The sequence below is a fragment of the Giraffa tippelskirchi genome, chromosome 13 (genome assembly GCF_054371585.1).
Source record: "Giraffa tippelskirchi isolate mGirTip1 chromosome 13, T2T-mGirTip1v1.2.pri, whole genome shotgun sequence".
In the NCBI taxonomy this organism is placed as follows: Eukaryota; Metazoa; Chordata; class Mammalia; order Artiodactyla; family Giraffidae; genus Giraffa; species Giraffa tippelskirchi.
This window is the reverse complement of record NC_137287.1, coordinates 81,733,173-81,759,623: the sequence shown is the minus strand read 5'-3', so window position 1 is coordinate 81,759,623 and position 26,451 is coordinate 81,733,173. Positions and strand designations below refer to the sequence as shown.

The 26,451-nt window shown below is 47.1% G+C and overlaps 1 protein-coding gene and 1 long non-coding RNA gene across 3 annotated transcripts in view; both read left to right on the top strand.

Annotated features, from left to right (window-relative positions):
• The window catches only part of SLC24A3 (solute carrier family 24 member 3), a 424,237-nt gene that overhangs the window by 181,167 nt on the left and 216,619 nt on the right, over positions 1-26,451 (top strand). The gene's annotated exons all lie outside the window — the stretch shown is intronic.
• On the top strand, positions 677-16,891 carry LOC145532794 (uncharacterized). Its single transcript, XR_014073556.1, has 2 exons — positions 677-2,997; positions 16,138-16,891. It is a non-coding gene; the product is annotated as an uncharacterized LOC145532794 (long non-coding RNA).

Genomic DNA, 26,451 nt, shown 5'->3' with positions numbered 1-26,451 from the left:
TGTAGAGTAGTTCACCAAGGAAGGAAGAATGACCTTCATACTTTCATTCATTCAGAAAGGGAACATTTATTGAGCTCCTACTGTGTACGTTCACCATTTGGGGCAAAGGGGTCATAGTAAGGAGTAAGAGAAACTGAGTTGGCCTGAAGGGAAAGATAATCAAGAAACACCTTCAAGAACTAGCCATTTTCTGGGAGAGTTGGGTGAGGAGCCAGTGGTGCTGGGTCAGGTCATTGAGAGTGGCTTGTGGGAAGGAGAACCCACTGCTTCTTTATTTTTTTTTTTAAAAAAAAACCTTTTTATTTTATATTGGTGTATAGCCGATTAACAATGTTGTTATAATTTCAGGTAGACAGCAAGGGGACTCAGGCATTCATATACATGTCCACTGCTTCTTTAGATTGTAGATCCCAAGAGGTTGAGACCAGAATTACAAGGAGACACCTTTTTGTTTCTTCCTTCAGTGAGTTAATATTTTGGACCCACTCTATTTTGAGAAGTTTAGAATGCAGTTATTGGAGGACAGCTGCTCTACAGCGTGGTATTGGCCTCCACCACACGTCAACACGAATCAGCCACAAGAATACATATGTCCCCTCCCTTCTGAGCCCCCCTCCCATCTCCCTTTTAAAGACCTGGGAGGTGACCTTTCCAGAAAGAGGTGCAGCGGGTGCAGTGGGCAGGCCAGGACCCCCTGTGTGCAGTGCCGGAGGTCAGGGGTGGGCCTGCCAGGGCAGTGGAGCCAGCTCAGTGGGCTGAAGGAAGCAGAAACAGGAAGGCAGATGTTGACACTGAGAGGTCTGGGGGCAAGGTGCACCCACCAGGTGCAGCCTGGGCTGAGCAGCTTTGGGCACAACAGGTGCCCTGAGAAGAATGTCCTATGCCCGTTCTGACCAGTAACCAGGAGAAGGTTCAGGGCACGTTTGTGGGTGAGCTGTTGAGTCAGAGGAGGCCATCTGATTGGAGAAGGGGTTGAGGGAGAGAAATTCCTTACACAACTACAGTCCCAAGGGGAAAACAACCCAAGTGTCAGGTTAGGAAATGGTGCAATAAATTAGATCCACAGTATAAAATATTGCGCCACTAAATCACGGCTATGAAGAGTTTTAATAACACAAGAAAATGCAAACGATACCATAGAAAGTTTTTTTCAAAAGAGCTAAAACTTTTTTTATGGTAGTACCATTATGTAAAAAAAATATATCCATGCACAAAATATATACAGAATAGAGTGGTCTTGAATGTTAATGGGGATATCTCCAGAAAGTAGGCTTATGGTTATCTTTCATTTTCATACTTTTCTGCATCTTCCGTTTTCTTGTACGTACATGCATTACGTCTCTAATATGAAGAAATAAAATATGTGGACACTTTTTTGAATGCAGTGAAACTCGTGACACAGATATTCAATTATAGAACAAGACAGAGTGGTGAGAATAGGGGCACTTCTTAGAAGAATGTTGAAAGGGGTAAGGGAACAAAGCAAGTGCCTTACAAGGAGCTGGGAGACTTTATCAGAAAGCTTATTAAAGCCTGGAAAAAATACTTTAAAAGAAGCAAAATGATATGGTCCCCAGAGGGGGAAAAATTAAACTCCCCGTTTGCCAAAAGGCATTAGACAATGTCCTTGAAGAAACTGATCCGCTAAGCAGCAGTGACCCCAAAAGATAAGAGGATGAAAGGAAAAAAGGAAGGCATTGCTTTGCTGTGAATTTCAGCACAGAAACTGCCCTACTGTGTCCTGAGACACTGAATGAGACTTGGTGCAATTTTACTGCAAGAAGGAGGGTCCAAGGAGGAGAAACGCAGGCAGGTGAGTGGGGAGGAGGCAGCTGGGGAGGAACTTTAATATTTAGTTACCGCCCCCCAGCATGCATGTGCTTGCCATTTTTAACAGTCCAGTGGGCTGAATGTGGGCTTCCCTGGTGGCTCAGTGGTAAAGGACCCATTTGCCAATGCAGGAGATTTGGGTTCAATCCCTGGATCAGGAAGATCCCCTGGAGAAGGAAAGGGCCACCCACTCCAGTATTCTTGCCTGGAAAATCCCATGGACAGAACGAGCCTAGTGGGCTACAGTCCATGGTGTCAAAAAGAAGTCGGACATGACTTAGCGACTAAACAACAGAGAAAGTGGGTTGAATGCAGAGAGGCAGCGCCTGCCGGGGTCTGATTTGAAGCCTGTGGTGAGTGTCCCCTCTGGGTAGTGTGTCCTGCAGTGCTGACTTGGCGCAGTTCCCCCGATGGACCAGGGATGAGGAGGTTGTGCTGTAGGAAGAGTGATGGTCATTTGGACACAGACTTAAAGAGGAACAGTGTTTGATCTGGAAAGACGAGGAGGATGTATCAGATCATGAAATGATAAAATGGTGGAACTGAAGAGAACACTCCACTGCCTCCCCCACAAGGCTGGAGAATAAGCCAGCGTTGCTGTCGGGTCTGTGGCTTCCACCAAGGCAGAACCATGTCCCGCCTTGCTCACCATTGGAGTCCCAGCACCAAAGACCTTGTCTGTCACATAATCAGGTGCTCAGGAAACACTGGAAATAAAGGGATAAAAGAATCAAGTGAATCATGAGTTGAAAGTACCATAAGAGGTGACACTATGAACAAGTTCGTTTATTCTTTCTTCAAATATGCATTGAGCATTTTCCTGTGCAAGACACCACCTTCAAAATAGACATGAGCTCATAACACATTTGACACAAGTCAGTGCCCACATTGGATTGTGAAAGGGAGCGGAGCTGGGTGTTGTTTCTGGAAACATCTCTGTCCTGAGGTGGAATCTGGGAGAAGCCATGTGGTTCCTTCCTGGTTCCTTGGTACTTCACAGCAGCCATGCCTCGACTGACTTCATCCTGAATCCCTTCCAGTCTGGTCGTCTCTTGAGACTGAGTCCTGGGCAGAGCAAAGGTGGGTCCTCTGCTGACTGGTGGGCTTCCCAGCTGGCACTAGTGCTAAAGAAACTGCCTGCTCATGCGGAAGATGTAAGAGATGTGGGTTCGATCCCTGGGTCGGGAAGATGCCCTGGAGGAGGAGGGCATGGCAGCCCACTCCAGGATTCTTACCTGGAGAACCCCATGGACAGAGGAGCCTGGCAGGCCACAGTCCATAGGGTTGCAAAGAGTTGGACATGACTAGAGCAACTTAGCACACTGCTGGCTGGCATGGGGCAGCCTGCTTGCTTGGCCCCAGGCTCCTCATGGTGTGAGTGACGTGACCCTTCCCCTCAGCACATTCTTGCATCAGGATGTTTCCAAATCCATCTTCTCCCCGAGGTGGTGAACTGCCCTAGTGTTCCCAAGTAGCCCCCCTCCCCCACTCCTGGAAATGTCCTTCTACAAATGCCTCTTCAACAGAGAGTGTAATGTTTAGGGGGGAACAAGGAGTCTGTGCACTGATACCACACAGTAGCATGAGTCTTCAGCATCCTTTGGTACTATGTTCATTGGCAAGAAAATAAAGTCAGTATTTGGGAAATGTCGAGATATCATTGGACCTAGCAGCCTTGGCCATCACCAAGCAGCTTGATGATGGCTTTGAAAGTCCAAGCCTCTGGTCTGATAGAACTGACTTAAGGAAATAAATATGGAGAGTACAGGAGTCCCTGGGGAGCATCTCATTTGCTTCTCCCTTTAAGCTCTGGCCATCTTTCCATCAGCTTGGATAGTTGTAGGTGATGGTTTTGAGAAGTCAAAACCCACAGGCTGTGCTGTAGTGGCCTCTGATACAGTCTCTCTCCAGCAGCTGCACACCATGGCTTTGGGCCTGGGGATGTTGACTTCCCCTTGACACTTCCAGCATACTCACCTTTTGTTTCTAATGTATTTGGTGAACCTCCTTTGTGTTCATCTCAAGATCTACCAGGGTGTAAGAAATGTACAATGTGAGCTACAATAGTGTGGTCTTATGGCCCCTCATCCCCTACACCTGTTCTCATCATGTTTTTTGGCTGTGGGTGTGCGCAAGGTCGTAGCTTCTCCATCTGCGGCAATGAGGGGAGGGGTACTTTTGAAGGCATTAATCGACAGAATTGTTGAGTATAGCACTAGGCAGATTTCAAACGCCAGAAAGTAGGAATTTAAAGCATTTGGTCCATGAATTCATCTCATGCTATTTTTATTCAAGCTCATCCAAGCTCTCTTTGTTTCACGCCTAATGAAATGAAACCCTAATGAAATTATTCAGGCAAAGGGAGTGACCCAGACAAAGAAAAATGTGCTGGTTGGGATGGCAAGACAGAGCCGAAAGCTCATGGAGAAGACCTTCCTGTAGGACAGAAATGGGAACTAATGGACTGTGACCACTGCATTTCCCTCGTGGGTGAAATGCCAAGTTAGAAAATAAAATGCCAGGAGAGTGGGGGAAGGAAGGGGCAGAAAGAACCACCTGAAGGCAGCAGCTTGAAAAGCCTGACCAGTGGAAATTATTTCAAGATCACTCATGGCGTAGTAGAGGGTGCTCATTTGAGATGCCTATTTGACTTAATATCTTACAAGAATGGGCCACTGATTCACAGTCTGAGTCCCCGATGCTTGCCCAGTGTGGAGTAATAGCCGGACAGCTTGCAAATCATTACCTGACCGACTTCTAACCACTCAACTCTCCTAGTAGCTGACCAGTTCGCGTCATTTTGTAGGTGTCCTTCTCTTCGTCTTGTGTCTGTTGAAGACATTGCAGTGTTTTCAAGACCAAAATAAAAGATAACCAGATCTGGGAGCAGTAGCTAAAATGGGAGAGAGCAGTGCTATGGGAGTGCACCATCTTGGTATGAGGCTCAAATTAGGAAGGTTGACACATGGCCAACTGGGACATCCCTCCCCACCACAGTCTGAAGGAACATTCAACACTTTTGCAGTTTGGCCACCCCCTGAGTCACTGAGAACAGCCAAACCCAGAGGTCTGAGAGGCTGGGGGGAATTGACCTGGACTTGAAGGTAGTTATGTTATAAGTCAGACCCTTTTCTAAAAACAAAAGAAGACAATGGAAAAATGTGAACATCGGTTTGTGATGCTTCATGGGGTGCCTTGGGCAGAGCTAAGATGTAGTGAATATTTTCTGTATAAATAAATAAGTGGCTCCAGACACTGAGATTCCTGGGTCCTTATGACAACAGAACATTACAGCAGAATTAGAGAAAAGGTTTAGAAAAGTTTCCCAACTCCTCTTCAAGGAGAGGATTGCCAGGTTTCAGGTGGGCCCTTGGAGTTGTCTGGATGTGTGCCCAGTCTTTTAATAGAGTTCTGTCCAGGAAGATTCCTGACGGTGCCTTTCCAGTTACACTGGCTGCCTCCTCTGGTTCCTGGTTTTGGTTTCTATCAAGGATTCTGACACCAAATAATCACCTTTTACTCTTCCCTCAGCCCCTCCTCTGCAGTACAGACTAATGATTACATTTTGATTTACAACTTCCTTTTCTGGAGCAAATGAACAGCAGGAAAAACTGAAGTCTCTGTGCCATTCTACTGTAGCTTCCTCAAACAGGAATATTTCAGTCAAGCTCCCTGCTGAAACTGTTCAATATAAATGCACTGAAAGAAAGCAAGGTGGAGACAATCCATAGTTTGTCTTCATAACATTTTAAAATTTCTTTCTTGGCACTTTCCTTATGGTTCAGGGGTTAAGAATCCACCTTGCAATGCAGGGGACATGGGTTTGATCCCTGGTCAGGGAACTAAGATCCCACGTGTTTTAGAACAAGCTAGCCCATGCACCTTGATGAAAGATCCTGTATGATGCAACTAAGACCCAACGCAGCCAAATAAATAAATAAGAGGAAGATAAAATCTCGTTCTGTAGTGCTATTACATTAACAAAATTAACCAGAAGACATCAAGCTGGGAAATATGGGAAACAAATAGGACAGAACAAGAAGATTAATATTTCTAATACATAGGGAATTCATCCAAATCAATAAGAAAAACATTAAGTCCCAAAATAGACCCAAGTAAAGGACAAAACAAACCTCTAAAGAGAAAATTCAAGTGGCAAATCAACATATGACAAAGATGACCAACCTCATTGGTTTTCAACAAAATGCAGATAGGAATAGCCAGGGCACATCACCTCCCCGTCAAAGTAACAGAGATGCTAGGACAATGGTCCAGAAAAAGGTACAGTCTGATAATGTATTTTGTCCAACTCAAGCAAAGCACAGACTTTCTGGAAAACAGGTGGCCCACAACACGTCAAGAGCCTTGAAATATGTGGATGCTCTTTGACCCCAAAAGTCAGTTTCTAGAAATGTATCTTGAAGAGGGCCTCAGATATGTGAGCCCTCCTTGGTGTGCAAAGATATTCATAACAGACACATGGTTTAATAGAATACTAATTATGAAAGAGTTGAAATGCACCAAATTATGAGAATGGCTCAAAAAATATGGCTTATCTGTTCCATGAACAATACAGCCTTAAACATGATGCATGGGAAAAGTATTTACAGCATGGGAAAACTCTTAATATAGAACATGCCTAGAAAAAAATAGGAAATTATCTCCGCATATGATTTCACCTATATTTTTAAAAATGGAAGGAGACTGGAAGTAAATACCAAATTCTCACATCAGTTTTCTTAGGGTAATGACATGACAGAGAACTATTCTATTCTTTTAAAGTACCCCCCCCCCTTAGGTTTTCCAGAAAGGATGTCTATTCCTTTTAAAATAGAAAATAGCTGGGAATTCCCTGGGTACAATGGTTAGGATTATGTGCTATCACTGGCATGGCCAAGGTTTGATCCCTGATCAGGAAACTAAAATCCTGCAAGGCACATGGTATGGCCAAAAATAAAAGAGAAAGAAAATAATAGTCACTCCTTTTATGTATCTTAGAGCACATCTTCCATCTGTGGACAGCTAATCTGTAAATTACATAATAATGCTGTCCTTTCAGCCTTGCCTATCAAAAAACTAAGATCACATTTAATTATTGACCCAAAAAATAATAGTCTTGACTAATCTAGTTTCTCCCCACCTCTCTTACAGCGGAGATGACATTTGGCTAAATATGGCACATTGTAAATGTGTTTTATTCCATTTCTTCACAAAATCCTTGGATGTTGATAATAACATAAATTTTAAAAGGCATTGATTGAGGGTAATATAAGGTTGTATGTCAAATATACCTCAATAAAAAAAGAAAGGCATGGATCCACAAGTTCTAAGTGAGTGGAAGCAAAGACTGGTCAGCATGGTTCTGCCATCTGTAGAGCGGAAGGATGAGCAATAACTGACTTAGCAGATGAAGTTGGCACCTCCGTCCCTGCAGGATGAGAACAGGAGGGGCCAACCAGAAAGAACCCTGGAAAGGCTCAGTCGTTAAGGTGCCAGGTACTTGTGAAGGTGCATTTTTTAAAAGATGTTGTTTTTTTTTTGATGTGGGCCATCTTTAAAGTCCTTATTGAATTTGTTACAATATTGTTTCTGTTTTATGTTTTTTGGCCATGAGGCATGTGGGATCTTAGTTCCCCAACCAGAGATCAAACCTGTATCCCTTGCATTTGAAGCTGAAATCTTAACCACTGGACCACCAGGGAAGTCCTGAAGGCACAGACTTGAGGAAGGGCTGGAGACAGAAGAAGTGGTTGATTCTTTGTTAGAATAATGATGTAACCTTGTAGAGATATCTTCTCTTCTCCCACGACATGGTCAGGAAACCAGCCCCGACCGTAGCTCCAGCAGAGAAATGAAGGCACGTTCTCTGAGTTGAGCCTGAGAAGTTCTGACTCAGGTATCACCTGAGCTGAAGGAGTGACTCCATAATATTACAGGGGGATTCAGTGAAAATCTGCATGCTGAATGGCCAGACCACTGCTTGTACCCATCAGTGTGAGTCAGACCTGTTCACACCAGGCAAGAAGCTGGAGTTGGGGAGTCTTTGGGAAAATCAATCACCTAAAAGAAAAGACCTACAGTATAATATGGACTTTGGAGTTCCTCTGAGAAATTGCTTAATCCCTGCCCGATCAGTCTGCTCTGGAGCCCAGAAGGAACCAGCCTCTTCCTCACCAGAAATGAGGGCAACTCCCAACTCTGTGGCAACTTTACTCAAATATGAGTGAAGACCGAGGGGTCATTCGAAGTGGAGAGTCAGAAACCAAAGCCAGAAAGTAGGACAGAAAGAAATTTGATGGACACGTAGAGAGTGTGGTGCGCATTTAAAACATCCAGAAGATGGTGAGTGATAGCCTTGAAAGTAAGAAAGTTACTGCACCCGTGGAGCAACAACAGCCGGCTATAAAAAGGGACATAAAAGAAATCCTGGAAATAAAATATATAATCACAAAAACAAAAGATTCGACAAGGGAGGAGTAATGTACAGTGGAAGAGATCTCCCAGAAAGCAGAATAAAACAAAAGTGGAATGGAATAAAGCAGAGGAATTAAAAAAAATCAGAGGATGAGGCTATGAAATCTAAACTCAGGTCAATAGGAAACAAATGAAAAGCAGAGAATATGGAAAAGGAGAAGAGAGGATCAAATAAAAACACAAGAAAATGTCCAATTCACAGATAGGAGTTGCCCACTTCCAAAGGACCCATTGAGTGACCAGGTTGTGCTAGTGGTAAAGACTCCACCTGCCAATGCAGGAGACAAAAGAGACGTGGGTTTGATCCCCAGGTCAGGAAGATCCCCTGGAGGAGAGCACAAGAACCCATCCCAATATTCTTGCCTGGAGAATCCCATGGACAGAGGAGCCTGGTTGCAAATAGTTGGACATGACTGAAGCAACTTAGCACGATAGCACAATTGAGTGTCCCTTACAATGGATTTTAAAAGACCCTCATCTCTGAATACCATTCCTCATTTAAAGAACCAGAGATCCTTGAGGAAGTGGTTGATTCTAGATCTAGGGTAGGAAATGTACAAGATGGAACTGGGGTCAAGCCAGACAGCAACACAGTCATTGAAATCTGGGTCATGTCAGTAGGACTCAGTAGCCAGTTTGGAGAGGTTTCCACGGGTCAAAGATATGATGGCTTCAGCCTCGCTTAGAATAAGGGCTGCACAGATCATACCACGAGTCCATCGTGACCCTGAAAAGGAGAACTCATTGGGTCACTTTTGGAAGATGCTAGGGAGCCAACTCCTTATTATGAAAACTGGCAAATAACAATAAATGAATAAGCATTTATTTTTGTCTTCCTTGTAAAACTGTACCTTGGATAACAAAACAGTTGATGAGAGAAGGTTTTTCTATAAAACTATTTTGGCTAATAAACAAAATAGGACGCAAAAGAATGAGACCGTCATTGTTGCATTCCCCAGGGAGATGCAGGATCCTTGAAAGATCAGTGGTTGTCATTGATGACACAAAAAAAGTGATATAATAAGCAGGTATGTTGTGCCTCTCAGTAGAAGTACACATCACTGCCTGTTGGCACCAACCAGGCAGTGAAAGTCCAGTGTCTTTTTTTCCCAGCTCCCTAAGACAGAGGGGAAAATTAGACTGAAGCTGAGTTTACTCCAGTTTGCACAGGGACTGGGAATCTAGCTTAAAGATTTTAGCCTTGATTGATTTAATCATTTAAATGAGTAACCTGATGCCTACACACAAAAGTTCCTGAACCCCTGCCCAGAAAGGGTATTGGAGGTTTCCAGCTGTTTATCCATCAGGTGGGATGGTGCTTCAGACACTCAGGGCCCCATGGGGAGGGGTGTAAGTCCCCTCAGGACAGCATGGTCAAAGCTGCTCTCCTTACCTACCTGTCCCCCTGGGAGGCAGTGAGCCAGCTCCTTATACAGTGCTTCTGTCCACTTCCAGGGGCTTTTAGAGAAGCCTGGGCTCAGAGAAGACAAGAGGACATAGGACACTGCCTACCTGGGGGGAACTGCCTGCAGGTGACCTCCACAGCAAGTCAGAGTCAGCAGAGCCAGACTTCCTGGCTCCCATGCTGTGCTTATAACCACTGCATTGAATTGGCCTTGGGGTCTTTTATAAGGTGCAGACCAGGAGCTCAGGGAGGGAGGAGAGGCTGATGTGACAGGACTGGCCTAAGTCCTCTAGGTGATGGTGCATATGTCACGGGTCCAGGGAGCAGGCACTTAGGTAGCTAGGGCCGTGTGTGGGTGCCTCTGGCATGATGCACTGGAAAGAATCAGGGATGTTCCTGTGCTCCATGTGCTGACAAGAAACTGGCTTCTGACCTGGGCAGTCCTTCTGAGTTTGGCATCTTTGGCAGCCATCCTTAGATGGGGAAATTTCACCCCCTTGCTTGGCAACTTTGGTGAAATACTTTGAGTAGTTCTCAGCCTTCGCAACATGTTACAATCACCTGGAGACCTTTAAAAAGACAGATGCAGCTGTCAGGTTGCTAGAGTGACAGAAGCAATTGACCTGTGGTGAGTGCTGGCGCCAGGAGTTTGAAATTCCCCCAAGGTTTCTAATGAGCAGTCACCGCTTATGAAAAAGCTCTAAAAGCTTAAGCAGGAAGTGCCTATTGCAAGCAGGTATTATTTTATTAATCAGAAATGAATTGCTCACTTCTTTATGAAACCTTACCTACTGAGTAGGGGAGAGAAGGAGACCCAGAAGAAGGGTGTATGAGTAAGTCCCTTTTATCTGCAGGAATCTGGAGTTCTTAAGTTAAATTGATTAGTGATCAACTGACAAGTGATTTTGAGAGGTTCACTGTTCAGGAAATTAATGAAACTAAAAGATGTTTGCTCCTTGGAAGGAAAGCTATGACAAACCTAGACAGTGTATTAAAAAGCAGAGACATCACGTTACCAACAAAGGTGCCTATAGTCAACGCTATGATTTTTCCAGTAGTCATGTACGGATGTGAGAGTTGGACCATAAAGAAGTCTGAGGGCTGAAGAATTGATGCTTTCGAATTATGGTGCCAGAGAAGACTCTTGAGAGTTCCTTGGACTGCGAGGAGATCAAACCAGTCAATCCTAAAGGAAATCAACCCTGAATACTCATTGGAAGGACTGATGCTGAAGCTGAAGCTCCAATACTTTGGCCACCTGATGCGAAGAGCCAATTTATTGGAAAAGACCTTGATGCTGGGAAAGATTGAAGGCAAAAGGAGAACGGGGTGGCAGAGGATGAGGTGGTTTGATAGAATCACTAACTCGATGGACACAAGTCTAAGCAAACTCTGGGAGATGGCGAAGGGCAGGGAAGCCTGGAGTCTTGCAGTCCATGCAGTTGCAGAGTCGGACTTGACTTAGTGAATGAACAACAGCAACAACAGCTTTTCAAGAGGTCTCTGTCACCTTTTGACTGTAAAAGCTTCCTTAGCAGCTATACCTCTCCAATTCCCGAGTTTTGGTTCACACGTCTCTAAGATGGGGATGTGCATGATGTTGACAAAATGCACATGAACTGTGCCAAGAACACACAGGGCAGGTGCAGGCAGCCCCCGTCCCAAGTGTGAGGACGGGCTGTGGGTTAACAGAGGAGCAGTGTTACTGGAGAGAGGGATGTTCATTCCTCTCTGCGGGGCTGGGTGGCCAGATGCCATGCCAAGAAGACATTTGAGGAACCAAACTCAGAGGTAAAGACCACCCTTCCTCCAGCTTTTCCTGTTTCACCCACTCAGCCCCAACCACAGAAACCGGGAGCCAACAGCAGTTCAAGGACGACATGGTAAAAGACCTCCAGTCATTCTGAAGCAGGAGGCTGTCCATGGTCGGCTGGATAGAAGACACTTATACACTTTTGGGTGCTTTTGTTCCCCAAGAGAAAGGAAGCAGGAGCCCCTGGAGACGAGAGGGGTTTCCTGGGTGTCAGTAGCAGAAGAGTTTGCAGAATTGTTTCCTCTGCTCCTGAAGTCACTTTCTGTCTGGTTGTGAGCACTGAACCATCTTGGCCTCCAGAACCCTGTGTGCTGTTACAACCCAGGACCATCCGAAGTTTGAACAGAGAGGGACAGTAACAGAAGCAGGCATCCTGCCATGTTCAGAGAGGTCCCTGTCCGGTTCCTAGAGTTGGCCAGTTCTGTTGGGGGTGCTGGATCTCCATGATGCCATCAGGATTTGAAGCCACTTCTGTCTGGAGAACTGACTGGTTAGTGCGGGACACAGGTCCATGGGTTCATTTCTATGCACCATGATGCAGGATGTGATGGAGGTAACACACGAGCCTGGAGCATGGCAGAGGGATGTGAAGGAAGATCATGCCTGACAAGGAGTCTTGTCTGAGATGTGGTTACAGGAGAAGTTGTGCTGTGAATAGGCAGAAAGGGACCCACCCTTGCAGGGGGTGGGGTGAAGGCAGGATATGACAGAGGATGTGCACTCCAACAGGTGTAAATGGGGCCACAGGTGCAAGGGGTTGGGAGGTGGGGGCGGTGTCAAGAGATAAATCAGGAGATCTAGTGGAGACTAGACCCCCAAGACCCTTTGCTCAGTGACTAGACTTCATTTTGTGTGTGCCTGGGGCCGAGTAAGGCTTACTTTCTCTCCAACTTTTTATTCTGAAACTTCCAAACAAGCAGGGGATTTCAAAGACTAATACAATAAATAACACTGCACCTTAAACACGGGTTCCCAAGTTGTTAACATCTGCCCATTGGCCTGCTTTCCTTCACTCTGGGTTATTTTTTCAGAATCTTTGAAAGCAGGTGACAGATGTCATGACTAAATGCATGAGCTTGGGTGTCTGGGAGGAATGCACATTCGTATCCTACACAATCCGATGCCATTACACACCCACTGCCCCTTGGTTCCCAAATATATCCATTGTTGTTGTTGTTCAGTGGATAAATCGTGTCCAACTCTTTGTGACCCCGTGGACTGCAGTGCACCAGGCCTCCCTGTCCCTCACTATCTCCCCAAGTTTGTCCAGGTTCATATCCATTGAGTCGGTGATGCTATCCAACCAGCATCCTCTGCCACCCTCTTCTCCTTTTGCCTTCACTCTTTCCCAGCATCAGGGTCTTTTCCAATGAGTCAGCTCTTATATCAGGTAGCCGAAATATTAGAGCTTCAGCTTCAGCATCAGCCCTTCCAGTGAATATTCAAGGTTGGTTTCCTTTAGGATTAACTGGTGTGATCTTCTTGCTGTCCAAGGGACTCTCAATAGTCTTCTCCAGCACAAATATATCAATACATTAATTTATTTGCTGCATCCTACAACATCCACAAAGTTGTTCATGGATTACTGTACCAATAGCACCACCACCACTAACAGATTTACTCAGTGAGAGGTGAGATTTCTTTGCAGTTATTTTCCTCTTTAGTACATATCCCACCACGGGTATCTAGTCCGAGGACCTGAATTTATTATTTGTGCATGCGACTTATAATTGTGTACAAATCATTTGTATATAATTAGAGTTTGTTATTTCATCTTCAGTTTTATTTTGGGAAAATGTATACTACTTACATTTCAGAAGTCAATACTTAGAAAATTGTTTATGTAGCCTGACTCTGAGGGATGGGCACTTGGTTGTTTCCAGTATTTCACTCTTGCAAATGAAGCCACGGTGAATTATTTCAGCTTGTGAAAGTGCATTGTCCAGGTAAACCCCTGAAAATGGGGTTGCTGCACTTCCAGGCAGAGGCACTGTGATTTTGTGAGACATTGCCACGTTTCCTTCCGTCTGGGCTGCGCCATATGAGTTGTCAGGAGGTTCTGTTGGACAGTAGGTTTGAGAGAAAGTGTCGTGGGACACAAGAGGTCCCTGTGGGTATCTAGGCAAGTGATGGCTCAGGGTCTGAACTACAAGAGTGGGACGGAGGCAGGGGTTGGGCTGACTGAGGGGCTTAGCTTTTGATTGAATGTGCGTGGCCATGGAATAAAAAGAACAGAAGGACAAAGGAATGAAGACTCCCAGGTGTTTGGGCTGAGGGCACAGTGAGACAAGAAACAGGAGGAGGAAGAAGATGTGTGTGTGGGTGTGTCTCTGTGTACTTGTATGTGTATCTGTATGTGTCTGTGTGTGTGCGCATCTGTGCACGTGTGTGTGGGTGCACCCACACATGCATGAGTTTGGGATGCAGACATGCAGAGCCTGTAGCACATGTGGGGCAGCTGGCTGCAATGAGCCTCTGGCACTAAAGACCTTGATTATGGTTGAGACCAGGCCATGCATTGCCAAGTGTCCCCAACCTCTGGAAGCACAGGGAAAATGGAACATTTGTTTTACTTTCCTTGGATGCACACGTGGATCCACTGCTTTAAAGGTAGAGGTCCTTCATCCAAAGGGGCATCTGGAGGTTGAGGAAAACTACAGTGAGCAAGTGATGCAAAATGTAACTAACTGCTGCTGCTTTTCGCTTTGTCGTGTCCTGACTCTTTGCGACCCCATGGACTGTTGCCCGCCAGGCTCCTCTGTCCATGGGATTCTCTAGGCAAGAATAGTAGGGTGGGTTGCCATACCCTCCTCCAAGGGATCTTCCTAACCCAGGGATTGAACCCAGGTATCCTGCGTTGCAGGCATATTCTTTACTGTCTGAGCCACCAGGGAAGCCCAAGAATACTGGAATGGGTAGCCTATCCCTTCTCCTGGGGATCTTCCTGACCCAGAAATCGAACCAGGATCTCCCACGTTGCATGTGAGATTCTTTATCAGCTGAGCTACCAGGGAGACCCAAAAATGTAACTAACTGCTGCCAAAAAATGAAGGGACTTGATGTTTCCCAGACCACACGTGATTTTCATCGCCCCCCTGGGGGCAGGACAATACCCACTGGCCCAGTACGAGGCGTGATGACTTTGGTTATGAAACGAGCTGCTGGCTGAGGCCCTCATGGGTGGTCCCTGTGGCGCTGCTGTCCGCAAGAGACCTGCCCTTGTCCCCTGACTGAACTGTCCTGGGCTGACCCAAGGGCGGTAAAGTGTTTGCCGGAGGCTGGGAGCCCTGGGAGGCGGTGGATGTGGACCATTTCCTGGATGTGCTCCCTGGATGGAGCCCCTGTCTTCCATCAGGAAATGCGTCTTCACGTCCAGAGTGGTTCATGTTTGACTAAAGATGGGGCCCTGTGTGTTCATGAGCACCTTAAATAACAGTGGATGCAATCCCACTTTTAGAAGCTTATCAACAATTCTGCCCTCCTCACATGTCAGCTAGCATATCTGCAGGAACACGTCAAGGATCCGCTCTGCTGTGCTCCTCATATCCGAGTGACTCAAATAATCAAAAAATTCCTTTAGTACTGATTCAACGGCTATACATTGGTTGATCGTTTATCTGGGTTTCCACTGATCCCAGTACAGACTTTGTTAAATCCTTCTTGCCTCCTCGCCCTGCCTAGGGCACATGACTCAGTCATTTCTCCATAACTCGGTAGAACTGACAGAACATTCTCTCTCCTGGCCTGGTTGTGAGGGTTGCTTGTCCTCAGGGTTGGCTGCCAGCTGCTGTCGACGTCTCCTTTCACCCCTGAACAACCTAGTGACTCTGCTTTGTGTTTGCTGGTTGACTTGGAGAGTCACCCGCTCTCTGTAGTGTTAATATTCTGTGTTGAAGAGGAGTCCTGCGGCTCTGAGAGACTTCTCAGAAATCCGTGCCTGACTGGGCTTTCTGCAACACGAGGGCTGAGGGATTCTCGCCAAGAGCGAGGATGGGCAGGAGATTTCACATCTGGATGTGGAGCACTGCCTCTGTGCTTGCCTACAGACGTTTCTTTTCCTGGAAGTGGTCAAGCCTCCAGTACAACTGACCAAAGATGAGCTTCTGGTTTATCACGGGTATCAGTTCTCTTCTTTGAGGGGATGGGGATGGTACAGGAAGCCCTCAGTCTGTCTTTGGGAGGCAGAAGGGAAGAACATGACTGCCGAGTTGAATACCAGTGAGTAGAGCTCGGTTACCCGCCTCTCCCAGGTGGTGAGCATGGAAAAGTATAATCCGAGTGATCCCGCTACAAATACAAAATACCCTTATCTGCACTTCGGGGCTATTTTACACATATGATAGCCAAGGTACAGTTTCCCAATTGTGAATTTTCTCATCCACCACAAGTGTGAGACATTTCCTTTCTATCCTCGAGTTCCCCCTCCCCTCCCCCAGTGCTTCTTGCTTCTTTTACCCCCTCTCTGTGTGCATGCATGCTAAGTCGCTTCTGCTGCTGCTGCTGCTGCTAAGTCGCTTCAATCGTGTCCGACTCTGTGCGACCCCATAGACGACAGCCCACCAGTCGCTTCAGTCGTGTCCAACTCTTTGTGACCCTATGGACTGTAGTCCACCAGGTTCCTCTGTCCATGGGATTCTCCAGGCAAGAATACTGGAGTGGGTTACCGTGCCCTTCTCCAGGGGATCTTGCAAACCCAGGGACTGAACCCTCATCTCTTATATCTCCTGCATTGGCAGGCAGGTTCTTTACCAGTCGTGCCACCTGGGAAATACTAGAACCTTACTGCCTTCTACCCCCAAAGAATTTTAAAAGGAAATATAGTGCTGTTTTGAAAAATCTGAAATAGGGTTCCCCCCGCCAGAGGGCTGTAATTTCCAGAAGCCAGTGCCTCACTTCTCTGCAGGTTACCCAGTGCAGGAAGAGGTGTGAGCAGCATGGACAAAAGCAGACAGCTCTGCCGTCCCCCCACTGTTCTCACCTTTATATCTAGAATCATCCAGAAAAGAATCCAGGGGCTAGGCTGTGAGGCTGACCCTTAGGAAGCTGCTGACATTTGACTCCTTTTAATACACGGAAATGGCAATTTCCAGTGGTTTAACCTGGTGACTTACAGAAGAGAGTCAGCCTCACGGTTCAGGGCTATTCAAGCAGGATTGCAAGATAATGCTGCCTGTCTCATTTTTCCAGAGAAAAATCTAGGAAATAAATGCAGGGGCTTCCTTTGTGGCTCAGACAGTAAAGAATCTGCCTGCAATGCAGGAGACCTAGGTTCGATCCCTGGGTTGGGAAGATCCCCTGGAGAAGGGAGTGGCAACCCACTCCAGTGTTCTTGCCTGGAGAATCCCATGGACAGAAGAGCTTGGCAGGCTAGAGTCCATGGGGTCTCAAAGAGTTGGACACTACTGAGCGACTAACACTTTCTTTCTTTCAAATGTGGAGAGTGCCATATAAACAAATGTAAAGGTAATAAACATACACAGCATCTCCACTACTCAATCCTTCCCCACATCCAGGAGTTACCGTTATTTCTCAAGTCTGATTCAGTCTGGGATAGAGACATGTGTTCAGGTGGAAGTCAGGAATTGAACTTGAATTTATCTTGTCATTTTAATACGCTGCCCCCTTTACTGGACAGTGAGTTTCAGTGAGCACCGTCTTCAAAGCACTTCTGACCTGCTAAATAAATAGCACCTTGGACCAGTACATCACAACCTACAGACGGTGCCTCATAGAGGCTCATAAATCTGTCCTCACAGGAGCACAGCCCTGCGGTCACTCCGTCTTTATTTCCCACTGACCCATAAAAGGCATCTCCTGGGTGCTGATGATAACCTTGTCATCTGACCTGAAGTCCAGTCACCCTGAAGCAGTGAGAATGTCCTCACAGTCCATGTCACTTTTCATCCAGAGCTGCGGTGGGGAAGCCTGTCTTCATGGCTTTGAGAAAGCAGCCTGGTCCTATGATTAAATAGACGGAGGGAGGAAGACAGTGCAGCCCGGCTGCAGGAAGGCATCCCCGGGGAAGCTCTGGGGTCTGAGGCCCAGGGAGGGGCTCTGCTTGGTCTCTTCCTTCCCCCCACCCCCTGCTATATTCTTTGCTCTAAGTTTCAGTTAGACTCTTGCTGGGGTGAAGCCCATCCCTGGGTCTGGATCCTGGGGTTCTCAACTCTGGGACAGTTTTCTAGGGGATTGGCAAAGGTGTTGTGAGGATTTCTGGGCTCATCAAAGAGAGGACAGAGGATGAGAGCAGAGGGGACTGAACTTTTAAAGAGGGTCGCCACCCAGAAGGTGCCATCTCCAACCAAGCAGGGAGACCCAATGCCCATAGAGAGAAACCAGAAGAAGGAAGGGAACGAGGAGACAAGGAGGAAGAAGAGACAGAGCTAGAAGGAGGGTGGGAGGGATGGGGGAAGGGGGTGGGAAGTAAGGTAGGAGAGGCCCCTCTCCCGGTTGATTCGTGTGAAAATTAAAAGCAGAACCTGGACTGCAGGGTTTCCGCAGCCTTAGGGGGGAGCACGTTAATGGGGAAAATAGTGCAGAAAAATGCAGCTGATCCACGGGAAGTGGCCCTGTTCCCTTGAGAGGCCCCAGCCCATGACCACACATACACAGGCTTGCACATGTGCACAGGCACACACTCACACAGGCACACCCGTGCAAGGCACACACATGTGCACACACACGTGTGATCATACCCTGCCCCATTCTTCCTGTTTTGAGTCTTGGCCTCTGTCCTTGTCTCTGACCCTGACCCAGAGGTGGGGTCTCCACAAGGTCCTGCCCTCAGGACCCCACCTTGTTAGGACCTCTGCTGGGATATGGGGAGCCCCGCGGGCTTTGCGGTCAGGGCAGAATAGCCTCTACCCACCCATGAAGGTTTCACTGGCTGGTTGGCTGGCAGTGTGGACACGAGTCTGGCGAAGCCTTGGATTTTGCCCTGGCTTAGCTCCTGTGGGGCATCCCAGGGTCATTGTGGGGGCCTCCGAGGAGGGAGGAAGCCTACAGGGACTTTGTTAGGGCAAAGCCTATAAGAAGGAGAACTGGGGAGGCAGGGAGGTGATAAGAAGGAGGGAGGGCAGGAAGGCTTTGGGAGCCTCCTCCCGGAAGGCCACAGCATGAGAGAGGGTCCTCAGGGCCATCATGGAGTCACAGAGCCAAGGCTGCCTCTCAAGGGCATCCTAGTCCTCCCAGAGATGGGTCTGCCTTAGTGACCCCGCCAACATGGCCGTGGATCTGGCCACCCCGTGGTTAGTGGCCAGATGGGTGGGTGGCCTGAGACAAACAGAAGTCGATGGAAACTGAGCCCCAAGGCAGAAGTGCTGACCTGACTCTCTTTTCTACTGACTCCAAACAGAAATCAACAACAATTCAAGAAAGAGGTTCAAAAAATGATAAAATGATAAAGTCAGCCAAATAATCATTTGCTAACAAGATACTTTCTCTGTCTGAATTGGGGGAACTTTCTACGTGGCCAGCCGGGCAACATGCCCCTCTGTTCCCAGCACCGAGAAGCACCAATATTGTAAACTGAGTCAGGGGATGGTGGGCTTGGAGGGATAGAAGACTTTCTGGATGGTCAGTGGAGCTTTAAGCGTGGCACAAGGTTGTAGAATCATTTTGTTTTATTAGAGTCTTTAAAAGTCAGGTTTGAATCCTGTCAGTTTCAGACCAGTGGAATGACTCTGTCTGAGGGAAGAGGCCTTCTCTTCCCAGATGACCTCAGTGCTCCCTGCCCTGCATTGGGCTGGGGTCAGCAAAACGCATCCGTGGGGTGACCAGAGATCAAGGTCTTCCCATTGAGGCCACGGAGACATCCATATAAACAGCACTTAGCCAGCTCCAACCCCCAAAGCAGGTGGTGTGAGAAGAGCCACGGTCATCTGACTTCATGTTCAGGAAATCAAACAGGCTTGTATGTCATCTTAAAGATTGTCCTGATAAACACTGGAAAATTTCAGAGTTAAAAGAAGCACTCATCAATCACAGAAGACAAGACAGTGCATGACTGTTTTTAGTCCTTGGTTGCTCTTCTTCTATGGCCATCTTTCAGTTGCCCATTGAGTTTTCTCTGCTGCCCACAGTTATTCAAGTAGAGGCAATGACCCATGGAGAATTTCAAGCTGAAGTCTGAATGCATACCAAAGCAACTAAATGCAAGCTGAAACATCCATACCACTGCATGCGTATCTTGAGCTCCAGGGCGTTCATAGTGAAGGAAAAATATTAGTGACCAAAGAGGAAAGAAGTCTCTGGTCAGGAGCAGGGTCTCTAGTCCAACTGGCCAAAGAGTGTGTAATGTTACTGCTGAGACACACTCAGCTGTGCAGCTTCCCCTAATAGAGGGAATGGTTTGCCAGCTCTTAGTAGCTAGATGCATTACTGAGCCTGTGTTCACAAGAGCATCTTAACACATGGATTTTGTGCTGTCAATTCCAAGATGTATAAATGCCTGAGGATGTTTCAAGCTTTCAATGAACTTTCTTTGATTGGTGGCAGTTGTAATCTTCTGTATCTTAACTAACTTTAGGACTATAGCTCTGTCCTTCAGGTAGCTTCAGTTAAGATGTGAATATTTTATCTAGTGGGCTTCCCAGGTGGAACTAGTGGTGAAGAACCCACCTGCCAATGAAGGAGACATGAGAGATGTGGGTTCAATCCCTGGATCGGAAAGATCCCCTGGAGGAGGGCATGGCAACCCACTCCAGGACTCTTGCCTGGAGAATCCCATGGACAGAGGAGTCTGACAGGCTACAGTCCATGGCGTCGCAGAGTCAGACCTGACTCAAGCAACTTAGAACACATGTACGTTTTATCCAGTGCAAGAATCTCAGGATTCTAATCAGAAGTCCCCCAATGCAGGTTGTAATGGCATGTGGGCTTTCTCTGTGGTGTCTCATCTAGAGATAGTTTAAGTTTTGAGTGGGACAGTATCACCCCCAATTTTATTAGGAGATTAATGACACATGACCAAATCCTTATGAAGAAAACACTTATATTTTATTTCCAGACTTTGGGAGTGGAAACTGGGTCAAATCCCAGAGCATTCTAACACAAACTAATGAGATCCTCAGAAATTGTGCTTCTGCAGTGGTTTTAATGAATTTTCCACAGGGAATGCACTAAGGCTTTGCCTTTGAATCAGGCAGTCACAAAGTTAGGTCACTTTAGGTAAATTTTCTCCAATATGCAGAGTATTAAACTTGCATCTGCATGTCTTGGATTCTTTTTTCCATCATAACTGTTGGTTTTCCTCTTTGAAAAGCACTATAGAGATGAAGCCACTCAAGTTTTCTGCCGTCTTGTGGGAGGTGGATGTGGAGTGTGGTGAGACTGACTTAGTAGAGACTTGTTGTGTTCACTAGAAGGTATTTTATAGAACATTTGAGGGACTTCCCTGGTGGTCCAGTGGTTGGGACTTTGCCTTCCAATGCAGGGAGTGCAGGTTTGATCCCTCGTCGGGGAACTATGATTCCCATATGCCTTGTGACGCCCCCCCCAAAAAAAAACAAAATATAAAAAAAGGAGCAATATTGTAACAAACTCAATAAAGAGTTTAAAAAATAGTCCACATCAAAAAAAAAAATTTAAAGTATAAGAAAATTTGAGATATGATAAAACCAACCGATCAGGAGAGGAGAAATGTGAAAATACAGTTTGTTCCACACAGCTTCCCAGAGAAGGGGGCGTGTCATGTCACATGGAGCGGTACCAGAGCGAGTCAGGGGTAAGAGAGTGGGGTGGGGGCAGGGAGGACAGTCTGAAGACAAAGCCTTTATTGTGATCTCCTTGGAAAGGATCAGGAGAGGCAGAGTGGGCAGCCTCGGGCTTGGCTAGTTTGGTGAGTTTCAGCAGGCTCTGGGGTACAGTGACCGTCCTAGTTGCACAGTTACCTGGGGTACAGGTACCTGGCCCTGGCTTCCAGAAGGGTGGGTGGAGAGTGGCCCGGAAGGTGAGAGTTCCACAAAGGAGGTGGTTGGCGTGAGGGCTCTGGATTGATTGGTTTGAAAAGTGTGCTCACGTTTACTATTTATTACCCATGTGTTTGCTCTAGGAATGGGCTGACCCCCGAGAGAGACCCTTCCTCCTGGGCCAGCAAAGGCCTAGATGGAGCCCATGAAAATTCAAAAAATAAAGGACCTGCTTCATGCCCATCTCCAAGCTGAAATTACAGTGATTTATCAAACGAGAGGAGTGAGGATTTAGAGCTACGTTTCTGTTCCCAGAAACCCCCCATATAAGGGAAATGTTCACGGACATTAAAACCCAGAAGTCACAGAACTTTCTTCTCCCATGGATGTCGGCAAACCTGGTGTTCGTCAGCCCCTGCTGGTCGTGCAGTCGAGAGGCTTGGGGGTTGGGAAGGCGCTCCGCCAGCTTCGAGAGAGAAGGGGGACAGGGTTGAGCTCCAGTGCATGGGGGAAACGAGAAACGTTTTGCAGGTGGATTCAGCCCAGGAGGATTTACACTGCAGGAATAACATTTCAATCACTGCATGAGATGGAGAGGGTTGTAGAGCTCCAGCCTGTACTGCTGGCCTCGGGATGAATGACCTTTTTTGGGAGAACTTGCCATTTCCTTAGGAAAGGGAAGGCGGCTGTCCATGGTTCCTACCATGGGGCTCTGTACCCACCCTCCCCCTCTGCCTGCCTTTCACGGGCTACACAGCTGCTTCCTGGTGCTTATTTGTTCCTGGCTAATTACAGAATGAAGGGATTTCACAGTCTTACAGCTAAGAACTCACCTTTTCCCTCTTTTCTTAGAAAAAGCTGACGCTCATCTCATGCCTAATTAGAGAGTCCTGTATGCGGGGAATTGGAAACACTGATGCACACGTGGAGAGGAGGAACTCCTCCCAATGGCGGGCAGCTTCCAGGGGTTTCATTTTTGTTTCAGAAGCTGCATGATCACCCAGAGTCCTCTTGGCCACAGCTAACAGTCCTCTTTGCTTTGTTTTGCCACTTGCTCTGGGGGTCCTCAGCACATCTTTCAACAGGTACTTTTTGATCAACTGATCCAATTACCATGGTGTTGGATTCTGTCAAAATGACCCCAGAATTGCTGTCCCTCTCTATTTGGGATGGCTTCACTGCTAGCTCAGCTGGTAAAGAATCCACCTGCAATGCAGGAGACCCTCATTTGATTCCTGGGTCAGGAAGATCCCCTAGAGATTCTCACCTGGAGAACTGGGGACAGTCTGTCATGGAGAGAGAACATGCTTTCATGCCATGCAAGTCTAGATGGAGATCCTGGCTGAACACGTCCCAGCTGGGCATGTGTGGGCCACTTCCTCACCTTTGCAGAACTGAAACTTCCTCATCTGTAACATGGGCCCACCAACACCACCTGTCCACAACAGGAGGGTCAGTTTGTAAAAGCCCTGCCAGGGTGTAGACTTGTTTCTTCTATGTGTTTTTTGTTTTTACTGTTCACTGTATTTTTTGTTTTATTTTTAGAACTAATTTTTATTGAAGTATAGTTGATTGACAACATTGTATTAGTTTCTTCTGTACAGCAGAGTGAATCAGTTAAACATACACATGGTGGTGGTGGTTTTAGTCGATAAGTTGTGTCTGACTTTTGCAACCCCATGGACTGTAGCCCTCCAGGCTCCTCTGTCCATGGGATTCTCCAGGCAAGAATACTGGAATTGGTTGTCATTTCCTTCTCCAGGGGATCTTCCCAACCCAGGAATCGAACCCAGGTCTCCTGCATTGCAGGCATATGACTTATTGACTGAGCTATGAGGGAAGCCCAAACATATATGTATATCCACTCTTTTAAGATTCTTTTCCCATATAGGCCATTACAGAGTATTGAGTAGAGTTCCCTGTGCTATATAGTAGATTGTTATTAGTTATCTATTTTATATATAGAAGTACGTGTGCTGTGCTTAGTCACTCAGTTGTGTCCAACTCTTTGCAACCCTATGGACTGCAGCCCACCAGGCTCCTCTGTCCATGGGGATTCTCCAGGCAAGAATACTGGGGTGAGTTGCCATGCCCTCCTCCAGGGGATCTTCCCAACCCAGGGATCGAATCCAGGTCGTCCGAATTACAGGCAGATTCTTTACCATCTGAGCCACCAGGGAAGCCCAAGAATAGTGGAGTGGGTAGCCTATCCCTTCTCCAGGGGAATCTTCCGAACCCAGGAATTGAACCAGGATCTCCTACATTGCAGGCAGATTCTTTACCAGCTGACCTACCCGGGAAGTGTGTATATGTCAATTCCAATTTCTCAATTTTTCCCTCCCCCCTTCTTTCCCTCCCCTTGGTAAGCATAAGTTTGTTTTCTATGTCTGTGACTCTATTTCTGTTTTATACATAAGTTCGTCTTGTTTTTATATCCTTTTTATGTTTCTACACCAAAAAAACACAAAAGTATTCTGATTAATAATAAAAAAGGGCATTTATGGTCATCATTTAGTGAGTGAAGTTTCAAGAAACTCCAATACTTTGGAAAAGCCCCTGATGCTAGGGAAGATGGAAGGCATGAGGAGACAGGAGCGACAGAGGATGAGATGGTTGGATGGCCTCATGGACTCACTGAATTTGAGTTTGAGCAAACTCTAAGAGATAGTAAAGGACCGGGAAGCCTGGTGTGCTGCAATCCATGGGGTCGCAAAGAGTTGGACACGACTGACTGACTGACTGCTGTCCAATTATGTAAAAAGGGGGAGAAAGAGCACATGCTGTGTGTGAGCTCCTGGGATCTTGTCGTGTCCTTGTAAGAACCCTGTGGGGAAGCTTTGTGACCTTTGCCCCATTGTCCAGAGGTGGAAAGTAAGGCTGGCCGGGCTTCACCACTAGCCCTGACACACCAATCTAGGACTCAAGCCGCCTCCTCAGAGAGTGTGGCTCAGTGACCCTGGAGAAAATTCTGGAAGGGAAAGGCTGTGATGGCAAAGAAAACTTATTCTGAGCCAACTTGTGGAGGCAGCTGCGGAGAGTGCTGGAGCCTTTTAATTAAACGTTGGAAAGCGCAGGAGATTGAAAGTCAGCTGCTTCAGTGGGAAGGCTAATATTTACACATAAAAAAGTGTCAAACTCTGGAGACCCAGGTCTCTCATTAGGTGGTGGTATAATTACCACGTTCCTGTTTCCTAGCAGTAAGGAAGAAGATGTGAATTCTGGGTCTAAGGTTTCCCTCTGGGTGGGTCTTGGGCTCGGTTGCTGGCCAGAGCCTATTGCCAAGGGCTGAGTCTTCGGTGTTTTCTTAGAGGCTTGTGGCTTTAGGGAATCACTGTGGGAAGGAAGGAGTTACCTTTATTCTCTGCATCCAGGTGACTTGAATGAGCCCTTTGAGCATCGAAGGACAGAAAGGGAGAGTGCCCTTCATGTGACCTTGACTCATTCTAGCAGAATGTCTGCCTCCGGCGGGGAACTTCTGGGCTACAAACACAGACTTCAGTTTTGTCACCAACTGGCTGTTGGGCTTTGGACACATCCATAGAACTCTCTGGATTTAGTGATTTCTGTTGGGTCCTGTTGAACTCTGTTAACTGCACCTGGTGGACGGGCAAATGCGTGGACCGTAGATCCTGTATGCAAAGACCTGTACGTGCACCCACGGGGCTCAGGGCCTACTGACAGCATCTGCCACCAGCTCAGGCCACCACCATTGCCATTAATGGCTCCTCCAGGCCAAGCCTGGAGGTTTATGGCAGGGCCCTTGTGACTCAGTTGAGGGCATTATGAGCATCCAAACCCACCTCATGGATCCTCTAACACTGGAAAGATGTGCAGAAAGCACCTTGTTGAATTATGTAGGGTAGCTCCAGCTGCTGCCGTGGATAAGACCCCAAATTCCAGCAGCTTAACACCATAGAAGATTAATCCTCACATATGCAAGGTCCAAGGCAGTATTCAGTAGGCAGTTTTTATACAATGACTGAGGACTCAGGAGCTGTTGTGTCTGGCTTCCGCCACCATAGCTGGTTCTGAATCCTAGGGGAGGCCCACAGTGGCGGCCACTCCCTCTTTTCAAAAGTTAGGATCCTGGGTCTCCATCAGCCCTGCCCAGGCCAGGATGGCTGGACCTGGTCTCCAAACCCACAGTCTCAGCTCAGCACAATGGCAGACGCGGTGCTCTGACCGTATCTTAGCATCACGAAGTCACCATGGTGGTCCTGGCGTCTGCCGTATATGGGTGCTTGTTAGGCACAAGTCACTGATGCTTACTGTGTACAGTCTTTTAATCTCAGTAATAAGTGCAACATTTTCTTTATAATCCACATTTTCCAATGTAAAAACAAAATCTTGTGTTTCAGAGAAGGTGCTTACATAGCTGACCCTAGTCCTGCCTTACTTCAGGGCATTGTGGGTTGCACACAGCTTCTCTGAACCCTGAAACCATGGCATCAGACAGGTGACCATCTGTCCTTTCTCCCCAAAAGAAGCCTTGGATGGTTCTCCACATCCATGTTGTATCCCCACAATGGTGCCAGTGGTTAATTGGATGAGGCCCCCCCTTGTCACAGGCAGGGATGTAAGGTTGAACTTCACCTTCAGGTCAACTCTGGGCCCCGCTACTTGGCAGCACATCATCCTGAAGCCTCAGTGCTGTGTGGGTGAACTTGAGCCAGTCTCACAGGACGTGGTCCAGGATTCGGTGAGATAAACCTGCAAAGCAAATTAGCGTGGTCCCTGCACCTAGTAAACGCTCCATGAGGTTTGATAGAGAGAGAGCAGAGGTCATTTCTCCTCTTTCTCTTAAATAGGGAGGGGGGAACCTCACACCCTGAGCAGGGAAAGTGCAGCTGGGGGTGGTCCCTCAGCAGCCCCTGTGCACATAGCCCTGAAGTGGGTGCATTCAGAGACCCTGCCCTTTCAGGACCCCCTGGGGCAGCAGAGTGGAGACAAGGGCTTGAGTAGTTCACTGGGTTGGGGCTGGGTAATGGCAGGAAGTAGGAGTGGGGGCTGGGAGTGTGAGA